This window comes from Rhodnius prolixus, unplaced genomic scaffold (assembly GCF_049639745.1).
Source record: "Rhodnius prolixus isolate KJV_2025 unplaced genomic scaffold, Rpr scaffold_1, whole genome shotgun sequence".
Classification (NCBI taxonomy): domain Eukaryota; kingdom Metazoa; phylum Arthropoda; class Insecta; order Hemiptera; family Reduviidae; genus Rhodnius; species Rhodnius prolixus.
In genome coordinates this window covers 9584414-9607015 of record NW_027411581.1, presented here as the reverse complement: position 1 = coordinate 9607015, position 22602 = coordinate 9584414, and the positions used below count along the sequence as shown (strand labels likewise).

The 22602-nt window shown below is 32.9% G+C and overlaps 1 protein-coding gene across 4 annotated transcripts in view; it reads left to right on the top strand.

The window, feature by feature from the left end:
* Positions 1-1922: 1922 nt before the first annotated feature.
* The window catches only part of LOC141460614 (uncharacterized), a 610369-nt gene continuing 589689 nt past the window's right edge, over positions 1923-22602 (top strand). For 2 of the 4 annotated variants that reach the window (XM_074140978.1, XM_074141047.1), the window contains exon 1: positions 1923-2256. The gene's annotated coding sequence lies outside the window, so the exon portion shown is untranslated. The remainder of the gene's footprint in view (positions 2257-22602) is intronic. The other 2 variants (XM_074140825.1, XM_074141207.1) reach the window with 2 other exon arrangements.

The following is a 22602-nucleotide window of genomic DNA, read 5'->3' as shown; positions in this document are numbered from 1 at the left end:
CATCTAATAAGTTAAGTTGATCAAATACACAATGCGTATGCCATATACGTATGTGGTTGAGTAGATAAAATGAACCAAAAATGAAATCTCGCAAGATGGTAAAGTCTAATACGTCATATCCCATGTGCAAATTTATTTCCGAGCTTTCTGAGAAGATAAGCTACTCTCAGTAATCTCCACTCTGCTACCATTATATATACAGAATTTTTATTCAAGCTGAATCATGAAAGGTGCATGAGGCAGGCTGGAATGAAAATGGAATTCAGATTAAAAAAAGAAACAGAAAATTCTGTTTACTCACTCCACTGGCTCTCATTTCCCAATTATTACCGTCTTAATTTAAAAAGTTTTCTTTTCTGAGGAGCTTTTATCCCAGAAATATCGATGGCGCCAATTGTATTATAAATTTCATAGTTCAATTTGTGATTGAATCGAACAAGGGGTCGTGGATTTATGATGATGATGACCTGATATGATTTAAAATTAAAATACTAGTAATATGTAGCTGTAGCTTAATCTCCAATTTGTACGACCTGAAACTTAAAATGAAATCTAAAATTTACCAGATCTATCCCAGAATAATTTACCCAGAAAGAAACAAAATTGAATAAATGCGCACTTAGAGGGTCCAGTTCAGAGAAAAGCAAGTTGAACCGTTATCTAGAAAATACTATTTTTTTTTTTTAACAAACTCAGAAAGAAATTTTGAATGCACTTACGAGTTCCGATAATCTTCAAACAGATTTATTTTTTTCTAATAAAGCTATCAGAGTACCTTGCTTACAGCTAAGAAATATAAAACAATATAACTTAGTGCTGCTTAGAACTTTACCACAATCGTCTCTGTGATTCACATATTCCAAGATTTGAAGAAAAACTTTTTTTACAGTTTTCAAGAAAATTTAAACAAAAAACTGTATAATATGTTACTTCTGCTTGAGGTATTTCCTTCTTTGTCTCTTCTGGGTCCCTCGGATGTTTTCAAGTGAAATATGAAGACTGAGAGCCCCTAGAATTTGTCGTTTTTTAGCTGAAGGAGGAGTTCACTCATTGTACACCATTTTCTGAAAACAACTTTATTTTTGGATTAGATGATCTCAAAGGCGATATTTCTTTTGAAAAAGCGATACCAAAAAATTTGACATGCTTTAATATTAAGAGAAATTAAAAAATAAATTACAAATAACAATAAATAGAGAAGGGATTAGCTCCTTGGATAGTGGGTCCTTAGATTTTCTCTTCCTAGGAGCTTCTTACAGCTGGCTGTCCGGTGATAGGCAGTGTTGTCTGAATCGAAAGAACTCCTTCAGAGTTGCACTGAAAAAAAGCAATGTGCCTCAATAACCTCAGATGTTGGACGCGCCCTAAATTAAATATTATATATATGTGTATAAAAACAGACTTTTTTTTTTACATAAAACTTAATTTCTTTTGAACTCTTTAACAATGGATATTTACTATAACAAAGGTGCCCAAATTAAAGTGCACTTATAAGAATATTTGTGCAAAATTATTGTTATTTAAACAAAATTTATTAACAAAAATATTCTCCTTCATTTTATTTCTTTCTAGTTCTTGGTAATCATTTTTATACATTAACGTTGAACAAGATTAATAACCATAAATCATGATACGTAACTATTGATTTATGTTAACTTGTCTTATTTTTTTTCTTTACGATAATTAAAACAATTATTTTTAATCGGCCATCAATACGTAGAAATATAGTTACGTTATACTCAACATGTCCGACCTCTTTCATATAATACCGCTAAAATAAATACAATAAAATGAGAATCATTTACTATTACACAGTGAAATATGAGTTTTTTTTGTTTGTTTCCATGTTTTAAAACGCCCGATGATTCTTAGTGTGGATGCCGGTGTCTCAGCCTGGTGTGCGGTCGCAGCACTAGTCATCCTACCCGAACTACTCAGTCTTGTTCGCGCTTTGATGCGTGTTGCTTAGTCATTTCGTGTGGGTACGTCTATTTCCAAGCCGCAACATGCTTTTCTAATACTTTTTTGACCTTATCTCTTATCAGTTCAAAATATTTTATTATTTTGGTTTTTCCCCATTTAAGTTGATTTCTAATTTATCTGGTGTTCGTGTGTGTGCATTGGCCAGTGACAATTTTATTTTTTTCGTGAATTAAAAACAAAAAAAAAAGTCAAAATAGTTTTCTTTTTGTTATTTTGAAATTAGAAAAGAGAATATTTCACAGCTGAATCTGTGGTCGCTCACAATGTATTTCGGTCAGTGTTGAATTTATTTATTAATATCTATATTATATTAATATTATTTTAATTTTAAATTATGGCTATATTACTACATTCTTATTTAAATAAATTAATTCCATTTTCTTCTTTTCTTTCCTCCTTAAAAAATATAAATAAATAAATGAAAAAAAACATGAAGGGAATATATTTTTTGGTATTTTATATAATGAACTTTTAATAAATGAACTTTTATTTCCATTTTCTGAAAGAAATGTTTATTCAAGCTATTAAATTTTCGCACATAACTTGAATAATCTCGTAGAAATTTTCAGTTTAGTAAATTTAGGTTAATAGAAACTATTATAACATTGTGTAGGGAAAACGTTACTTTTTGAAAAAATATTTAAAACATTGCTACTAGGAGAATAAAAAATATAAAGTTTTTTGTGCATATTGGTTATCATAATAAAATATTGGGTTACATTTTTAGACATTTTTTTTGTTTAATTTCAGGGTTTAGTAAATCTCGCGATTTCAAAAATAATAGCTTGATTTCCACAGTAAATTCCTCTTAGTATTTCGCAGTATTACATTTTGATTAAATGAATTACCTATATTTATTCTAAATTCCATTATTATTGTGATTATCCATGATTAGTACATAATATTGAATCATTTATTTTAAAAATAAATTTCCTTTAATTTTCTGATTATAGGATTAACTTCAAACAACTGCATTCACAACAACCTTTTTTATTTTATATTTTGCATCCAAGCTGGTTAATGAAAGTACAAGGTTATTCAATTTCAATAAAACATTATCTGTGAATATTTTAACTTTTTATTGCTTCGGTAATGTGAAATATTAACGCTGATATATGGTGGTGGTATTTTGACGGTTCATTATCAATTAAACGAATTTTAGTGTATAAGAAATTGGGATTTCTATAAACATTTCTGACGGGCAGTTAGCTGTACAAAATAATAATCTTATTTAATCGCATTCACAATCATAGTTTTATATTTAAATAACTGTTTATCTAAATGATACAAGTTTCCAATAAATTTGTACATCCAGACTTGTAAAATTCAATTTTTTTCGTGTAATATTTCTTCAGCAAATTTTCAAACCCCCAGCATAATTTTGTCTATTTTAAAAAATGTTTCCGGCAGAAATTTGATAAAAGCTTCATAAATTATTGTAATATTTAATTTGTTGAATGTGTGATTGGACCCTGATGCTGCACGATATTAAAGATTCTATCTGTTATACTCATTGTTATGTCTAGGTATAGGAAAAGTTTTTACTCAATTATTGCCTTCAACGAAAGCAATTAAAAAATACCTAGGAATATCATTATGAAATGTACGTGAAATACGACATTCTCTCATATCCCTTGTTCACAAGTGCCTATTTAAATGCTGAATACTGTTTAGCTTAATGATCACGATGTCCAAGTGCTTCATTTAGAACATTAAATATTGATGCACGGAGAAGTTTTTTTTACCAATTTGAACAATTTGTTCTGTGTGTTAATGCTGTACAGACAAGTTCCAGCAGGTCATGCAACAATCATTTCACTATTCAGCAGCAACAGGACATCGTAGACTCCTTGCCGAAAAAAAAAGGGGTGCTCGGTTGACCGCGCTATTCTTCATTAATTCTGACTTTAGAGACCAAAAGTGAGCTTCTGGTGGAGAATCACTCCCGGATATTGGCAGTGGCCTTCCACGGTATTACCTGACACCTGATACTGACATAGAATGGAGAAGTTTCCTACCTGTAGAGACCAAGCTAATGTGCTCTCTGGCCCAAGCAAGATGTTCCATTGCAAGATAAAGAAAACAATTGACTGCAAGAATATTTATTACTAAAACTCTATTATGCCAAAGTAATTGTTAAATCCAAATTTTCTCTTAAAAACCTATGAAATACAGCCAAGACAAATATTACGAAATAAGGTTAAAATGATCCATAGATATTTCTAAATTTGTATTTGGCCTCATTTATTTTGACTGTCAAGCGCTAAATCAAAGGAATTTGCCTCGCGATGTCTTATATCTGATCCTGTTTCAGTTCGTTCATTATAATCACCATTGTAGGGTTATAGCTCTTCCGCAAGATCATCCCGCCCCTGAACTCTACATATATTCTTGCGACTTCTTTCGTAAAAATTTTGTATTTAAGTGACCGATAATCTGCGTTTAATTTTAATTCGATCATCATTTTTATCGCCAAGATTGCTCAAAAATATTTGAAGGTCTGGACATTTTCATAGTTATTGGATGCGATTATGGTTTCTTCCATCTTTGTTTCATTGCTAGCCAGACGCATCTTATTTGATGCTGCTTCGATTTCTTGAAACACACCCACCAATACTCTTTCTCTGTACGTGTCGGAACTATATCGCCAGAGAACGCCGATCTTATGTGGTTTACCGTATAAGAAAATACGTCTTATTATATTAATAAATTGTACCGCTCCACGTGATTCACAAGTTATTTACGCTTTTTTTCTCTTAACATTCAATTTAATAAAATATTCAGCATTAAAATAAGAAGACCAGCCTTCTTGATATTTCATGCTTTAATTTAATAACACACTACGGATATTATTTATTTTGACCACGTACATTAAAAATTGGTGATGGACAACCTTTAAGGCTGTGGAGATCCCACCCACAAGTTCGTACTTCTTTTCCCACCTTGTTTCTTCCTTAATTCCTTTTTCTTTTCTGTGCCTTCCGGTTAGACTGTTCAGATTGTGGCATTCTTGGCAACATAACCATTCCAAGATATATCTTAGTGTGGATTTTCTTTTTTATTAAAAATGCCAAGGAATTTATTTACTAATATGGTTCTCTTTTTAGGTTGTTTTCTGGTCCTAGATCTGTTCAGTAAGAAAACTCATTCACCATCCTTCGGTTAGAATGACAAGAAAAACAAATCGCAAAACAAAAACAGATTTTTATCTAAGTATTCTGTGACACTACTGCTCAATTAAAACAAAACATAAACTTACAACAGTTAGGGAAAGTAAATATAATATGAAACAATAACACCAGTTTCACTTACTCTAATTTTTTTAAGTTTTAAATGAACATTTAATTTCCGTTTAGTTTTTTTTAGAAATGTTGAAGTTTCGAAACTTTAATGAAAGAGATGTTTACGACTTTGGTTTAGATAATTTAATTGATTGGTTATTAATGTAAATAAGAAGTCCGACCGTCATAAAAAAAAATGCGCTCTCACATAGGATTCGCTCTAAAAGAGGAGAAATTGTATCTCCTACCTATGTTTCGAATATACATTACTACTGTTACTTCAATTTGGTTTTCTATTCAATCTTCCATCACTTGAAGTTTCTTTTCTATTCAATCTTCCATCACTTGAAGTTTGTTTTCTATTCAATCTGCCATCCCTCAAAGTTGGTTTTCTATACAATCTTCCATCACTTGAAGTGGATTTACTATTCAATCTTCCATCAATTGTAGTTTGTTTTCTATTCAATCTGCCATCCCTTAAAGTTGGTTTTCTATTCAATCTTCCATCACTTGAAGTTTGTTTTCTATTCAATCTGCCATCCCTCAAAGTTGGTTTTCTATACAATCTTCCATCACTTGAAGTGGATTTACTATTCAATCTTCCATCAATTGTAGTTTGTTTTCTATTCAATCTGCCATCCCTTAAAGTTGGTTTTCTATTCAATCTTCCATCACTTGAAGTTTCTTTTCTATTCAATCTTCCATCACTTGAAGTTTCTTTTCTATTCAATACCGCCGTCACCGTCGTTTTCTGTTCAACCAACTTTCCGAAACCATAGAATGTTAAACGAACATATCGGGTGGTAGCTCAAAACAGCAAATTTGACACGATATTGCTGAAATTATAAGCGTGGATTATACTGAAAGTTTTTTTTTTTTCTTAGAGAAGAGCCTTACTTTACGCTCTCCCTAAAAACCCTGCATAAACAAATGGTTCCTAGAAGGTTATTTCTAATAAATTCAATAGTCCTGCATATACATATGTGGTTCGCATAAACAGTTACGAAAGAAATCGCAAAATAAACTACAACCCTGCTCTAATTGAAGAGAAACTTTTGGTTGACTGTTCTTCTTCCAAATATTAAATTTGTTTGATTATTATAGGCGGTGAGGCCATACATTATACTGAAACCTTAACATATCTTCCCGCCATTATAAAAGAATTTTTGTAAGGAAAACGTTTTCAATAAATATTACAGATAAACGATAAATGAACTTAGTATTCCAAATGTAAAGCAAATCAGAGGAGCTATTTTAAAGAAAGAAATTGAAAATGAATTGAATACTGTGGATTCTTGGCTACATGTGTTTGGCAATAATGGTTGGAAATTGGTTTTTAAGATTAAAAAAGAAAAAAAAATATGCCTGACATTGGCAATTCAAAATATTTCCACTTCAAAATTAGCTCTATTCAGATGGTTATGTTTAGGCATTTAGAAATTCACAACTGCGCAATACTCATGAAAAATTAAATGAAAGAAAAAAAAAACAATGAGAAAATGTAGCGCAGAATGTAAATTAGAAAACAGGCCGACTTGAGCCTGGCTTATTAAATTTTCTTTTTATTATTCAGAAAACTGGAATTTATTAAGGAACAAGCAACCATCAGTAATGTAGTATGTATATAGCTGTGTATTTAGAAATGTTAGGTTGTTCGCTGCCACCTAATTACTTGGACTAGAAATATTTTTATAGTTACTTCAATCATTTCTACTCATGCACAGAACGTAATTCCCTTGCTACAGCATTACTGTTTTATCTAAGTTTAACATGTGTTAAACAAATTTAATATAAGCGTAAAATTTAATTTGTAATATTTCTTACAAATTATTCTTTACTATTTCAACCATAATTTTGGCATATACGAGGTCTGTAAATTTAGTAATAAGACTGATTTTTTAAAATTTTTTTATTCAAAAAGAATTACAATTCTATACTGTCACCTTCAAAATAACTTCCTTCTGAAGCCACACAGCGCTGGAGACGTTTCTTCCACTCCTCATAGCAGTGCTCGAACTCCGATACTGGAATAGCCTTCAGCTGGTCGGTTACAGCCGTTTGAATGTTTTCAACTGTCCCAAAATGAGTTCCCTTGAGGTGATTTTTCAACTACGGGAACAGAAAAAAGTCACAAGGACTCAAGTCAGGCGAATAAAGAGGCTGAGGAGCCGACAGGAATGTTTTTACTGGCCAAAAACTCGTTTATTGAAATTGCTGTGTAACTAGGAGCATTATCGTGATGCAACTGGTTCTTGATGTTTGGTCTCACACGCTATTCCAGTATCGGAGTTCGAGCACTGTTATGAGGAGTGGAAGAAACGTCTCCAGCGCTGTGTAGCTTCAGAAGGAAGTTATTTTGAAGGTGACAATATAGAATTGTAATTCTTTTTGAATAAAAAAATTTAAAAAAAAATCAGTCTCATTACTTAATTTACAGACCTCGTATGCCTACATCACAAGGTTTATGAACTACACACATTCATGGACGGTAATTATGTTTAAACTTTATGCATTACAATAAGTTCTCATTTTCATAATAATGTCACCTTTGATCTCTCATCTGATAGCTCAATAGGTTAAAGGCGCATTATTATTGACAATATTTACATTCCTACGTTTGATTCCCGCTTTGCCTAGCCTTATTGGTCCCTGGAATCTTTGAGAGCCACAAAGCCTCAATCATCTTGCATCGAAATTTCATTCTCTAAATATATTTAGAAGTATTACACCATTTTTTTTTGTTTTTTACTTTATTGTTTGTACTAAAAATAAAAACAATCAACTTTTAGAAGAAAACCTATTTTACCGCATTGTGATAACTCAAATTTGACGTTTTCATAAAACTCACAAACAAAATAAAAATGTGGTTTTGAAGCAACAAAAAGGTTCATGAAACATTTTTATCTGTTTTTATTGTATTTTGTTGCAGTTATAGACGTCTAAATAATTTATATCGCTTCATTTTCGTTTTTCCAGTCAAACTTTGGGACAGTTTGCCAAATTTATTTTGTGTAAGTACAGCTTGCTAAGGTTATCGAAACCCGAGCTTCTAAATCGTACTATAGAACTGCGTTTATTTAGAAAATATCTCTAACCTAGGTCTAGCGATTTAATAAAGGTTGTATGTCGAAGTAATATCATGAATAAGAATACTTCCGTGTTAACGTTCTCCCAAAATTTTATATTTTATATATTTTTTTTCGGTGTTGGTAAAATTATTCTCTTTAAATTCGATTATTTAAGCAAATCACTTTCCCGTCCAAATTTCTTTAGGGACAATAAAATTGTGGTTGTAAAAATTTATAAGTGTAATGTAAATAGTGCAACACAAAAATAAATTGTTAAATGTTAGAGTAGCCTTTTTTTCCCCCCCTTTAGTTGATATTAATGTGGCTTTGCCTCCACAAAATCTCGCGTGTTCTGTGCCAATGATTTCCTCGTTTTTATATCGCATTAATAATTTATTTTCTTCCAGAGCTTTGTTCCCATTTCTTTATATTCCAACTATAAAAAGAACAACTCAACTGTTTCGCAAGCACCAATAAATCTTCTGATTTATTGTTGACGTGCATAATTTATTGTAAGAAATGTCGGGTAATTAATTGATTAGAATTGATTTATTTAAGTAGATATTTGTATAAAGATAAAATGGTGATTAGATTTGCGGCTGAGTTCAACGAGAATAGCAGATTAGCGAGTGAAACTATATTTTCTGACTTAAGAATACTAGGAGAACTACGAGGGTCGTTTGAAAAGTCCGTACAAAAATAAAAACTACTTAATTTTTTGGGGTAAACCTTTTTTATTTTTCAACATAGTCTCCTTTTAGGCTTATACACTTCGTCCAACGCTGCTCTAGTTTGTTGATCCCTTCCGAATAATAGGATTTGTCCAAGTCTGAAAAATAGCCATTCGTTTCTGCAATCACCTCCTCGTTTGAATAAAATCTTTTTCCCGCCAGCCATTTCTTCATATTGGGGAACAAATAGTAGTCCGAGGGAGCCAAGTCTGGAGAATAGGGGGGGATGTGAAACGAGTTGGAACCCTATTTCCATTAATTTTGCGACCACAACTGCTGAGGTGTGAGCTGGTGCGTTGTCGTGATGGAAAAGGACTTTTTTGTGGGCCAATCGTGGGCGTTTTTCTTGCAGCTCTGTTTTCAAACGGTCCAATAACGATGAATAATATGCACCTGTAATAGTTTTACCCTTTTCCAGATAGTCGATGAGGATTATTCCTTGCGAATCCCAAAAGACAGTCGCCATAATCTTTCCGGCCGAAGGAACGGTCTTCGCCTTTTTTGGAGCAGATTCCCCCTTGGTAACCCATTGTTTAAATTGTTCTTTGGTCTCAGAAGTGTAGTGATGTATCCATGTTTCATCCACAGTGACGAAACGACGCTTAAAGTCCTGCGGATTCTTCTGGAACAGCTGCAAACCGTCCTTGCAACACTTCACACGATTTCGTTTTTGGTCAAGCGTGAGCAATCGCGGCACCCATCTTGCGGATAGCTTTGTCATGTCCAAATGTTGATGCAAAATATTATGTACCCGTTCATTCGAGATGCCCACAGCACTAGCAATCTCACGCACCTTCACTCTTCTGTCATCCATCACCATATCATGGATTTTATCAATGATTTCTGGAGTAGTAACCTCAACAGGGCGTCCAGAACGTTCAGCGTCACTTGTGCCCATATGGCCACTCCGAAAATTTTGAAACCACTTATAAACTGTTCTAATCGAAGGTGCAGAGTCACCATAATGTTTATCAAGCTTCTCTTTAGTCTCCTGAGGCGTTTTGCCTTTCATAAAGTAGTGTTTAATCAACACACGAAATTCTTTTTCGTCCATTTTTTGAAAATCACTCGACTTCCTCGATTCAAACGAATGCCAAACACAAAGAAATAGACCGATCTGGCTGAAACTTGGTGTGTGTTCTTCCAAGAGATGCTACTAACTAAACATAACCTCGATACGCGCCAGTGGTGCTATCTCTCTGACTTTGCACGGACTTTTCTAACGACCCTCGTATATTGGGAATTAGATGAAATAAAAAGTATTCATCAACAAACAGTAATTGTGCGCATGCGCAAGAAATTGATTGATAGGACTAAGTGAACAAACTTTCAAGATAATAAAGAAATTCTTGAACATTTAGTTGGGTCCGCAATCGCTGGGTAATCGTATCATTGTCGATTTTATTAAAGTATTGAAGCGTTTTATTTAACAAATCATCGATATTAATTGTATGTAATTTATTTTTTGCTGAACCTTTCTGTGATATCTCTCGTAAAGTTGTATTTAAATTAAAGTTAAGTAATTCAATAACTGTTGAGATCTTTGAAGAGTTAAATACTCTTTTTGGCAAGGCAGAATCTCTTATTTGTTAGAATTATAATGTTTAATAGTAACCTCAAATTTCACTTTTAAATCATTTAAATATAAGCTGATTATAATACTAACATTATGGCTTGGATAAGATCAGAAATGAACAGTTGATTAGTGGATTGAAAAATTAATCTACTTACTTAAAATTGAAGAGGTTGACTTAGAGATTATATAGATTTAGACTTAGCCAACATTTATTTAATCATTCAATATTATTTATTAAGTTTAATTATTTGTCTGATTATGGTAAAAGTTATGATTTTCATAATTACCACCATGAGCGCCAGTCTCTAGCTCCTGGTTTTTGGTGTTTTTCATCATTTTACAATATTTTCTTTGCTTTAATTATTTGTAGTAATAATTTTTCCACTCAAATTGTTGATATCGAACTCACTTGAGTTTTCATAAAACTGATTTTTATAAAATTCTCTACGTATTTGTGAGCAAAATATCTTAAAAAGTAAAAAAAATAATCACTGAAAGCCAACAATTTAAATTACGTTTTGGTCCCAACAGAAATACTGCATCTCTTGTGGTGTCTCTTTTTATTGATTGGATTTTTAACTTTTTTTACAACTTCATTAGAACTGTTTTCAGCGATATTCTTTAAACTTTTAGTAATTGCGTACATCTAACCCTTTTTTATTTACACCATATTTATATGCGTAGCTGAACTTCTGAGATTGCAGAAAATTTAAAAGAAAAAAAGAATTTTCTTTTGGAAATGAAAGCTGAATAATTCAAGCTGCTATTTTTTTTTTTTTTTTGCCTGTTCGGCGCAGTACTACCCACTGTCGAGTAAATTATTATTTCCGTACTAATTAATACCATCAGAACCTTATCCGTTCTTAATTATTACTTCGCATTGTATTAGAAGAGTAATATCCCAATTCGTGATAAAGATTGGCCGAAAAGTGTGGTGTTGGTCGGTTACAGGCAATTAAGTTCTTCCACAGCACCAAGTGAACTGGACAATGGCCAAAGAGAAAGAAAGCTAGAGAATACAATGTCTAAAGGACAGTCTGCTAAGACCAAAGACACTAAATCTTACTTTTTCACAGTCCAACGAATCGGTTAAATGAGTGAGTTAAAGGATATTCTTGTATTGTGATGTGAAAGTCAAAACGAGAAGGTTTTTTTTTTTTTCAGACAACCAAGGACTAAATCATGCGATCGGATGTTGTAGAAGTAATTTAGATGCAGCTTGATACCTTGATAAAATTCAGGGCGAACCCGAGATTGAACTAGCAAGACATCCTTTAGGTTGACGATGTCATCTAGTAGATGGCTTTAATATTTACAAAAATTCAACAAAAGCAAAAATAGAGACTGTCATTTACTTTACTTTTTTTTACAGCTTCTTTTAACATTTGCTATCAATTTATTTTGTAACGTATTGGTTTCGAGGGAAGCCAAAAATGGATTGAAAATTTAATAAAGTTTGTCTTTGTTGAACTGAACTACAAACGCTTTTATGGCCGTAGGATTTGAAGGAAATTACAATTTAAGTTCTGTACCTTCTTTTGAACAAAAGTTATTGCCGAAATAAGGTTTAAAAGTTGCTTTTAGTATTTATTTTTCACTGAAGTTCCACCGAACAGCAGCACCGATCAATAATTTTCATTCATGAATGTAACTTGCTGTACGCATACGAATGAATTTAATCCTGCCAATCACAATACATTTGTACAAATAATGTAAGAACCTATCGCGATTCATTCGTACTCGGAATTTCATTCTCTCTCGCCTTTGCATTGTTCATTTTGCTGCAACGTTTATTCTTTTGAAGTGCCTGATTTATTAACTTCTCTACACAGTTTTTATTCAAAGAATTAAATTTTAAAAAATACAATATCAAAGAAATGTTTTATTTTTTTAAGTGGAAGCCAAAAACTGTCTATCCCAGATTTTATTTTGTCAATGATATTTGTTTTTGCTTTTTTCTTGAGCTCATCTTTTTTCCCCCCCGAACAGTGTATTGTAACTCCTTTGTCACAGAAAAAAATAAAATAAAAATACAAAATAATCTAGAATAATATAAATTGAGTTCTTTGACCAGTACAGAATAGTTTCAGTTTGCATTAACAACAGAGTTGAGAACAGGACACTGTGACAATAAACAGTTCTGACTTCAGAACTTAACGCTTAATGAAGCCCTGCTTACTGTAAATGATGATGATGAAAGGTTCCGCACTGATGCCTTTTCTCTGTACTAAGGTCATCTGAAGCTCTCTGTTGTCACTGTCTTCACCTCCTCTAAAACTCTGGGGGGGGTATTAAATTTGTTTCTTCTGTGATTCCCTCTTATCCAGGCCAGGTAGAATTTTCAGTTAATTGCTTTAAATAATTAATTTTTTAAAAAAAGGAACCTGTGACAACACTAACAGGACTTACTTTAATTTCATTGAGTGATGTTCTTCTAATTCAGGATTTCATTTAGATATTTTATGCTTACAAATGATTTTCAGCTGTTAGACTCAAAATGTACTTGAATAGTCTTCAGCTAGCTTGATCCTTTAATTAATTTTTTTTTTTTTTTGAGAAATTCCAACAATTTTTGAAATATAATAAAAAGAAATACTTCACAGCAATGTAAATGGAGGGAATTGTTATGTTTCAGGCTAAGATTTATGCTTTCTGTGTCCGGATTGTCACTTATCGCTCTCTACTTTAGTCCATAACTTGGTCTTACAAAAACGGAACTCTCAAAATACCCCAGAACTTCCCCAAAAAATAATTTTGCCAGAAAAAAAAAATGAATAAACATGTTATTTATATTCTATATTTATACTCTAATGTATTTATATTTGACGCTGTCAAATTAAAAGTTAAAAGTAAATAGAATCACAATTTTGGAACAAATTTGAAAAAATCTTTTCCTCAACTCAATTTTTCTTTTAACCAACTTTTTTCTGGATATTGCAATTTCAAAAATGCTCTTATTCTTTGGCACTTTAGATTATTTATTTATTTATTGTATATGCAGCAAAACACAGCAACCCTCTGACGGTCAAAAGACCAAGAGAACTGTCTGTCGCTTTTATATTATATCCTGATATTATGTAAATATTATCCAAAATAAAGACAATATTATTATTATTGGCACTTTAGAAAGCGAAACAGTAAATTGTTTTGAAGTAGTACTTGAAATGGCAGCACAAAATTATGTGTGTCAGATCTTCCAGAACCCCTGGAGAAATACGATTTTCCTGGAAATCTACTATAAATTCAAAAAACGATGTGCACCGAGTCCTAACTAGACGTTTTTTTAAACGCCTAAATTTTGAAAATATATCTTCTTCTTACTAAATTAGATTAGAATTCAGATCGGATCCTGTTCCTGAACCAGGAGGAAGCAGAGGCTAATTGCTTCATTCCCCTGAAGATCTGGAAGGCCACTATTTCCATATTTACTACTCAAGGAGCTTCCCTAATAATTTTTTCTGTTATGATCTCCTCTAGGATCATAACTATGATCTCATGCCGCGTCCAAGCGATTGCAACGCTATAAAACATGAGATAAAAGGAAGTATAACTTCCTAATGTTCTATGTTCTGCAAAGGTGCTCTAAGTAAATCTACCCCACCGAGAATGGATTGTCTTGGTCTGGACCTCTTTGCATCTAACATAAACTTGAGACCTTCATTAGCATGTTGCAAAACCTTGGGATTCAACAAAAGGTTCAACTTTTATTTACCTTGTAAAATTTCCATTTCACGTATGTAACAATCCTAAATAAGTGAAATCTAATATTGACTTTAAAAAGTTTTATATTGATCTTGCTAAGGTAAATAATTTATGAATTTATGTACAAAGTAGGAGATGAAAAGTTTAAGAGATGGTAACAATGCTTACAGATAGTTCCAGTGTTTGTGTTTTCTTTTGCGCTAATGGTTTACGTATCATCATGTAAATTATTAAGTTTGTGGAGCGTACAAGTTAGACCCTAATACGCAGAAACTACTCTCCGCTAAATGTTCGTTTATTTACAGCTTAACTCTTCTATAAGTTAGAAAAAAAAAATGCGAAAACTTAATTACCAAAATTACCTGGATTTTTCATTGGACGTTTTTAACTGTAAAATCTAAACGGAAGATAAGCAAGTCTTCATAATTTCATGTTTAATTTTAGAATTATTCATATCTTTATTGCTGGATAGTATGGAGCCGATATTATATTGGACTCAGTGGCGGGGCTCCTTATCAGATCCTAATGCTGGGGCCATCTAAAATATTTTCTAAGAATGTTATCAGTTTTTCTAACATAGCCTAGTTTAAAGATAGGAAGGTTTCGAGTCTTCTTCAAGAAAATCTTTAAAAAGTAACGTTAGTAATTCTTTAGTAATGTGGTACGCTTCTTTTTTGAGTAATTTGGATGGCTAGATTTAGATTTAGATTTTGAACGGCGGGACGGGACCCATGCCCTACGGCACCGCAGCCGCCACCAGAGCCTTCCCTTAAGTCTAGTCGATGAAACCTCCCCTTCTAAGAAGGTTGAGGGCTTTCACTACCAGTTCCTTCTGCGCTATAATCTCCTTTGGTCTCAAGGTACCAAAGATATCGTAGCGCAGTCTCTCGATTGTAACGCAATCGAATAACAGGTGACAGGCCGTTTCTTCCACTTCCTGACCACAATCTGCACAACGGTTCCGAGCTGATAAGCCCTATCTTGTGCAGGTGCTTTCTGAACCTTCCGGGCCCTGTGAATAAGCCTGTAATCAGAGTGATCTGATTTCTGTCCAAGCCCATGGTCACTTTGGTTTTTTGTTTACACCGCCAAGGGCATAACCCTCTGGCTGTGTTGTTTGACCCCAGGACACATCACCCAGTACTTTTCATGTTCTCTCCAGATCTAAATCTCTGAGAGCCTCACGAACTGCACCCCTAGTGATCCCCAGGACTGGTTCCGGGCCAATGAAAGGAGTACTAGCTCCATTCCTGGCCAACTGATCTGCTATTTCATTCCCCTTAATCCCCACATGGCCCGGCACCCATTCCAAACGGACTTTATTGATCTAGGGCCTTTTTACACTCCCAGACCGAGGAAGAGGTAGTTCTGAAGGAAGAGAGGGCCTTCAGTGCCGCTTGACTGTCCAAAAAAATGCAAATCTCCCTATTCCTAAGATTCATTCGCAGATTTTCCCCAGCGCAAGTTTTAATGGCAAAAACCTCGGCCTGAAAGACGGTGGTATATCTCCCAAGAGCACTCTCAATGAGTACCTTAAGTTTAGCCCCATACACTCCAGCTCCGGTCCCACAGGCTATCTTGGAGCCATCCGTAAACCACATGGCTCCCTTCTGGCTTTTGATGGCTAAGTTACAGTCGGGTTCCTTTGTTGGGACCAAATCGAAATATATGTAGATTCCTGAGATGTTTACGTCTTATATTTGGATGAAACAGGCGCGGATCATTTTCTAGAAAGCATTACTCCTTCAGTTTCATGTGGTCTAATATTTCCTTGAATACTTTAATTTTGAAAATGATGCATGACAGTAATACTTTCTTGATCAGTATTAAGAGCAAATAAAAAGTACTAGCTACATGCAGAATCATTTTATGTACTGAACGTGTATTGAAGTGAAAATCTTTTCAGTATAAATTCGATGTTTCCAGTAAAACTAATTAGACAAATTCATGTGTATGTGTGTGAGCACTCCAGGTTTTTCCTTTTTCCAAAACACAAACTTTTCATTTAATGTGGAAATCGAAATGTCCTTTCTTTTTTTTTAAGTATTTTCAGTAGACCGGAAAAGAATAATAACTTGGGAGTTTTGTTGGCCATTGAGGTTTTTACATTCTATTTCTCCTTTACATGGGTTTTTATATGTTTTAGTAAAACAAGTCACCCAAAACATATCAAACATATTTATGTCCTTGGTTATTATACTTACCACAACTTGTACACATATAGGCTACCGGAAGAACCCAAAGGAAATATTGCTACCCTACTTAAAGTTATGGGCTTATTTCAATTTTGTTTTTACTACCCTTAAAAGTAGTAAGTGAAAATATCTACTTGGTTGGGCCAAAAATAATTTAATAGTATTTTTATTGCCGATTGATTGGAAAATTGTGGACCCTTAAACAATATTTTAGAGTCTATAGTGTTAAGAGATCTTTAAAAAAAATCGTTTATAAAATGCCCTTTGATTCTTTTTTCTTTAAACGATTTTTTTCTTTTTTGCAGTTTTTATCAAACAAATGATGTGAATGTCTAGTTTGAGGCAACGATATTGTGACAATGAAACTGCAGTAGAACTGCAGAGTGATTTGGAGACCTCAACTGCGTCAGATTAATTAGTTCCTGGCAATGGTTTCAAATCTACTGCAGCTGCACTATGTTCTTTGTTAAAAAAAAGTCGCCTTAAACTCCGAACACTATTCAACGCTTTGCTTGATTGTTAGTGTATTTATTGCTTTTCAGTTAAGTAGAAACCTAACCAAACTGGCGGATATTTCGATTACAAAGGAAGCCGAAAGAATTGGGCGTGAGAATGTTTTACCACTTCCTGTTTGTTTGGTTCGTTCCTTATGACCACATTATGGCCAATTTCATGGCAGAAAACGCTAAAGAAAGCATTTTTTAGTAATAATGATATTAAATAGCCCAGTGATTCTCAACTTTTTTTTTTTTGTCGCGGCGGCACCCTTTTAACAATTTCAAAATTTAGGGGTACACTAACAATAAGTTTAAAAGTATTTTACTTACCCATAATACACTGTGTAAAACAGTTGTTTATTTTCAGTATAAAATAAAATAATATGTACTACAAAAACAACAGTATATGTTTAGTAAGGGATTAATTACAAGTTAATAATAAGAATACTTTTAATGAGAAATTTGAGCTTGATGTTTTTTTGATAATAATAGTTTATATTTGGTCGTATAAATGATAATGCTACTCCTCATATCGTCTTCTACATTTAATTTACAATTTTTATTTGTAAGCATTTCTAAAATTTGGCGGCAAACTTCAAAACTTTCGCGGCACGCAAAAGTACCGCGGCACAGTGGTTGAGAATCTCAGGCCCAGACGTTTGGAACCGCTAACAGAATAGCAATTAAAGATAAAGTAATTTAGCCTTGAACCGCCAATTTACTTTTCTAGAACTATAATTAGGACAGGCTTTCCTAGGTCCAGAACATATATTGTCTAATAATTAATTAAATTGATTATTGAACTTAATTTTTTGTGCTTTATAGATATCCGTCTAACGGAAGTATATTTTCTACTGGAGAGAATTTTTATATTTTCTTGTCTGCTCTGGAAAGTTACTTTATTCACGATTTTCTTTCAAAATTTAAATATTGCATGCACAGTAAATGGCCTGAAAGCTATTAATTTAAATTTTTCCTCAGAAAAACTGATATTTTAGAATGGTCGTAGGGAAAGCAAAATGTAGATGTCTTTCTAAAGAGCTCTTAATAATAATGTAAGGTTTTACCAGCTGTTTAATGTCAAAGGACCCGTAAATGCATTCACATGTTTAAACTTGAAGAAAACTGATCAATCAGTATATTGTTACTTTACGGAGTAAGTTGTTACGTACTTATTATTATTATTTTACAAAAAGGGCATCAACGTTACTTATTAAAGTTGAAATACCAGCTGATTTTATAATAAATTATCCACTTTTATTTATAAACTTTTTTCCGAAACGTGGTTTCTGGGAGACTTGAAGCCTAACATTGAAATCATATTTCGCTTGCAAACAGGGTTATAACTAGTCACATTCACTGATTGCCTGTAACTAACATCTAATGCTTTAAAATGAACCAAATTGCAATAAATAATCATTGTTAATTGCAATAAAATTAGCCAATGAATATAAAAAGGTCGTATTAGTATTTGCACAGTTTTTTTTTGTTGTCGTTGACCAACTGTTTTGGTTTTAGAGAATTTAGATCAGTTTAGATGCGCATGGCCTCATATGTAAGTCAGTGACATTAAAATGCTTCTCAAGACCTTGTAAAGAAGATATAATTAATAATTAACGATTTCTGAAATCAGAAAAAATTTTGGTTTCTTCTAGAGTTGGTTAGAAACTTGAAACATTGAAGTAATATTGTAATGGCCCCAACTCTACCAGCATTCCGTATCTGTCACTCACTGATTTATACGTTGTAACTTATTAAAGTTAACCAAAGTTGAAACCAAACCAAGCGAGCTGGATGAAGTACGAAGTTGCTCTAGTTTGGGGGACAAGACTTCCTCAAGTCCAGCATGTTCACTGTATACTACTGCCTAATGATCAGGTTTCATTTAATTAATTAAGGTACTTCTTGCTGAACTTTTGCCCATCCAATTTTGACAGTGAACAGCATTTTATTTACAATATTCTTCCATCATTGAAGCTACCAATAATTAGGGGATTTTAATTGAGTTGATCTATTGAGACTTGTAATACTAAGTTTTTATTGATTAGCTTCTCTGTATTTCTAATTAGGTAAAGAATATTTTGTCAATTAGTGAAATATATTTTTTAATTACTTTTGAACACAAAAATGTTGCATAAAAAATGTGTGTTGACTCCAGAGTTTTGGTAAACATCTCATCAGCTGCTTCTTTCTCCAGTACTGAATAACCTTATGTCCTAAACTTAGAAAAATCCAGAAACTCCATCAATAAATGTGGAAATGTACTGGTATTATTTCAGTTCCGATTTCAGAACAAAATAAAAACCCAAGCGAACAAAGATATTATTTCCAAACTTTTACAAATTTGACATTAATTAAAGAAGAACAAAACAATAAAATGTATTTAAATTTTATTTGCACAGGCAGATGACGTTTTATTTTGGAAAATTTCGAAAACAATTGTTTTAGTAAATTAACAATCGACGTTCGGAGTAAGCTGGAAGTTGGTTTTGTTTTAAATTTCATCTCTAATTGTTAAGATAACTGTCACCGACTATGACATTGGAGTCCATTTTTTTGACAGCCATGTAATTACTGGAAAAATAGTATTGATACTTTCCTCCACAATTTCCAAATATATATTTTTCTGGTTAAACTTTTCTCTATAAGTTTGTTTTGTACCACAGAATAATGAAACAACATAAGGTTCGTACCAAATGGAGTCTCAATTAAAATAGAATTTGATTTCTATTCCAGCAATATTTTTTTTTTTTTTTTTTTTTGGCGCATCAACAGCTGAGGTCATTAGCGCCCGGAGCTTTTTCCAGTGCACTGCCGGCCTCCGGACAGTGTTCTCTCGTTACAGACAACACTGTCCATCACCGGACAGTGAGCTGTAAGAAGCTCCTAGGAAGAGAAAATCTAAGGGTCAGCTGCTGGATTCGAACCCGGGACCTCCGCGTGGGAGTCCAGTATGCTAACCTCATAGCTAATCCCTTCCCTATCCAGCAATATTATATTAGAATTTATTCGTTGTTACTTCACTATTCACATCCAGTTTTGAAATCACGCTATTTATTTTTACCATAATAATACGATCCAAATTATGGATTTTATATATTGAACGGTTCTGCCGCTTTGTAAAAGATTATTTGAATTTTATCTCTTAATTGTTTAAAATAACTGTCACCTAATCAATATTGATTCACGAAATGAGTTGCTGAGAATCTGTTTTGTAGAAAATAGAACGATTTTTGGCAAGAATCTAATTTTCTGAGGGAACTTTTCAAGATAGTTCTTTGAACTACTTACACTATATACTTTAAATCTTTGATAATTTATGATATTTTTTCAAGGAAGAATTCTTGAAAGGTGGAGGAAGTATTTTCGAGTAAAGTACTTCTTTATGTGAGAATTGATTTGTTGTGGAAAAACAAAAAAAATCATTTGATCGGAAAAGTGAAAATCTTTGAATCAGATAAACAACTATAAGTTTTTCTTTTTTTTTTTAAACTGATTATAAAAAATGATTCTAAGATGTCTCACAACCTCAAAAGACCCTTTCTTACGTAGATTAACGGCATGAACCATTTGAAAACAAAGTGGCAGTTTGTAGAAAACCTTGAAAATTGTTGTAAGAGTAACTGATGTGAATGTTAACACCACATTTTTATATCGTAAGCAATAACTTTTGCGCTTAACGCTATAAATTTCCTTTGCAAAGGAAGTAGTTAAATTTGGATTGTACAGAAAGAAGCTATAAAACATTTACTCTTTTTGCAATTTTTTTTTAGAAAATTGTTTTAATCTTTCCCTATTTCTTCCTAAAATCCATCCATCCATTCTTGCTACCCGGCTTCTTCAAGTTTTGGTTTCTAATAGGAACCGCCTCACTCGTTTACATCTTAACTCATTTTCTCCTCCGATAACCAGGTACCTACTTAAATTTATTTTATCTCACATTTTGTGTAATAGTTTTTCTAACTTTCTGTGAGTTCCAAATCATCTAAGTTCTGCGCTAAACACCGCGAAAAGAATTGTGGTTACGTTCATTTTACTTCCAATTGGGATTAACCTTTTTTTCAGCTATTCTTATACCGCCACTCTTTCTAAAAAAACATTTTGACACAAGTTATGGTTGCCAGAGATGCCTTAACCGCTACATCTGTAGCGATGGACTTACTCCAAATTTAATTTGTTAAATAATTTGCTTCCTCTTCTAATTTTCTTTTAAACATCTAATTCTAAAGTTTCAGCTGCTGTTGTCCAGTTGCCTTAACCCAGGTACTAAATGTCGTACACGGATACAAACCCCAATCATTCTTACTCAAGGTTTGGAGTAGAGGCGCCCTATTACCACGTTCAGAGTTTTGGATTTATTGACCTCTCAGGACCGTCTCATAGCTTACTCATCTTGTATGCTAGGACATCGTCCATTTCCAGGTATGATAACCATGAAGTCTATGTACTGCAGGGATTAAGAGGTTCCTCTCCGTTTGATGTTTTCTTCTCCTCTTTGGGAGGTCTAGGTAGTTTTGTTTTCTTCTAAGTTTCACATAGTTTTTTAGATTTAGACAATCACTCTTCAACCAATGGATTTTTTACTCTAAAATAGATCAATTAATACAACCAATTAGCAAACTTACTTCGTTTCCATTTCTTGTTATTTTTCTCTCTCATAAGTTAATCAGACTTTTTGCAAATTATTTAATTAAAATCTATGTTGAGATAAATTTTGAGATGTATTCCAAGTTTGGAATGAGTTTTATTGTTAATTTTAGTTGCAAAGACTACGCTGGCCGAGTTGTAACACCACACTCGTCGCAGACACCAAGTGCCCGCTCTAAGAACGTTAATTTTAACTACTTTTTTATTGCAGCTCTTTTGTTGAACTTTAATGTTTATTTCTGCAGTAACTGTTAAGAAAGTAAAAAAAAAAGAAATAATTAAAAAAAAAAGAAAAAAGTTTTTAACAAATTTAAAGCACAAAGTAGAAATATAATAGCCTAAGTTTATAAATGGTAAGGTTTTCTTTTAATTTCGTTCGCCTTTTTTTCAGGCATAATTGCCTGCGATTACTTTAAAGCGCTTACAGTTTTGTAAAAAATTTGTTGCTCATTGTTATGAAAAATTGGATTAATTAAAAGAAATAATAATAAAAGGGAGCTTACTAAAAACTTAAATAATTATAAGAACAGACTATTGTTAGCTCGCAGTATCTTTCATGAGATGTTGGTAAATTAATGGCATATGTCAGGCAGTGCTCCAACAAACTGGGAAGTATTATTTCAATTTTATAGCCCCAGTACCACCCTTGAAGTCAGTTTTATGGGAAAAATATTTCAAAAAAATAATGGCTATTTATAGCTTTTCTAATAAAACCTAAAAAACTCAGGTAATTATTTCCATTAAGATAACATATTTTCTGTTTCTGATAAAATATCACTCCAAAATAAAAATAAAAAAATAGCCTTAACCAGTTAAGCGTGGAATTTAGTTTAAAAAACCCCTCCACAGTGTGCGGAATTAAAATCATACAATGACGTGTATACAAGTCGAACGCAGCGGCAAAACAACCAAAAGTTTACAA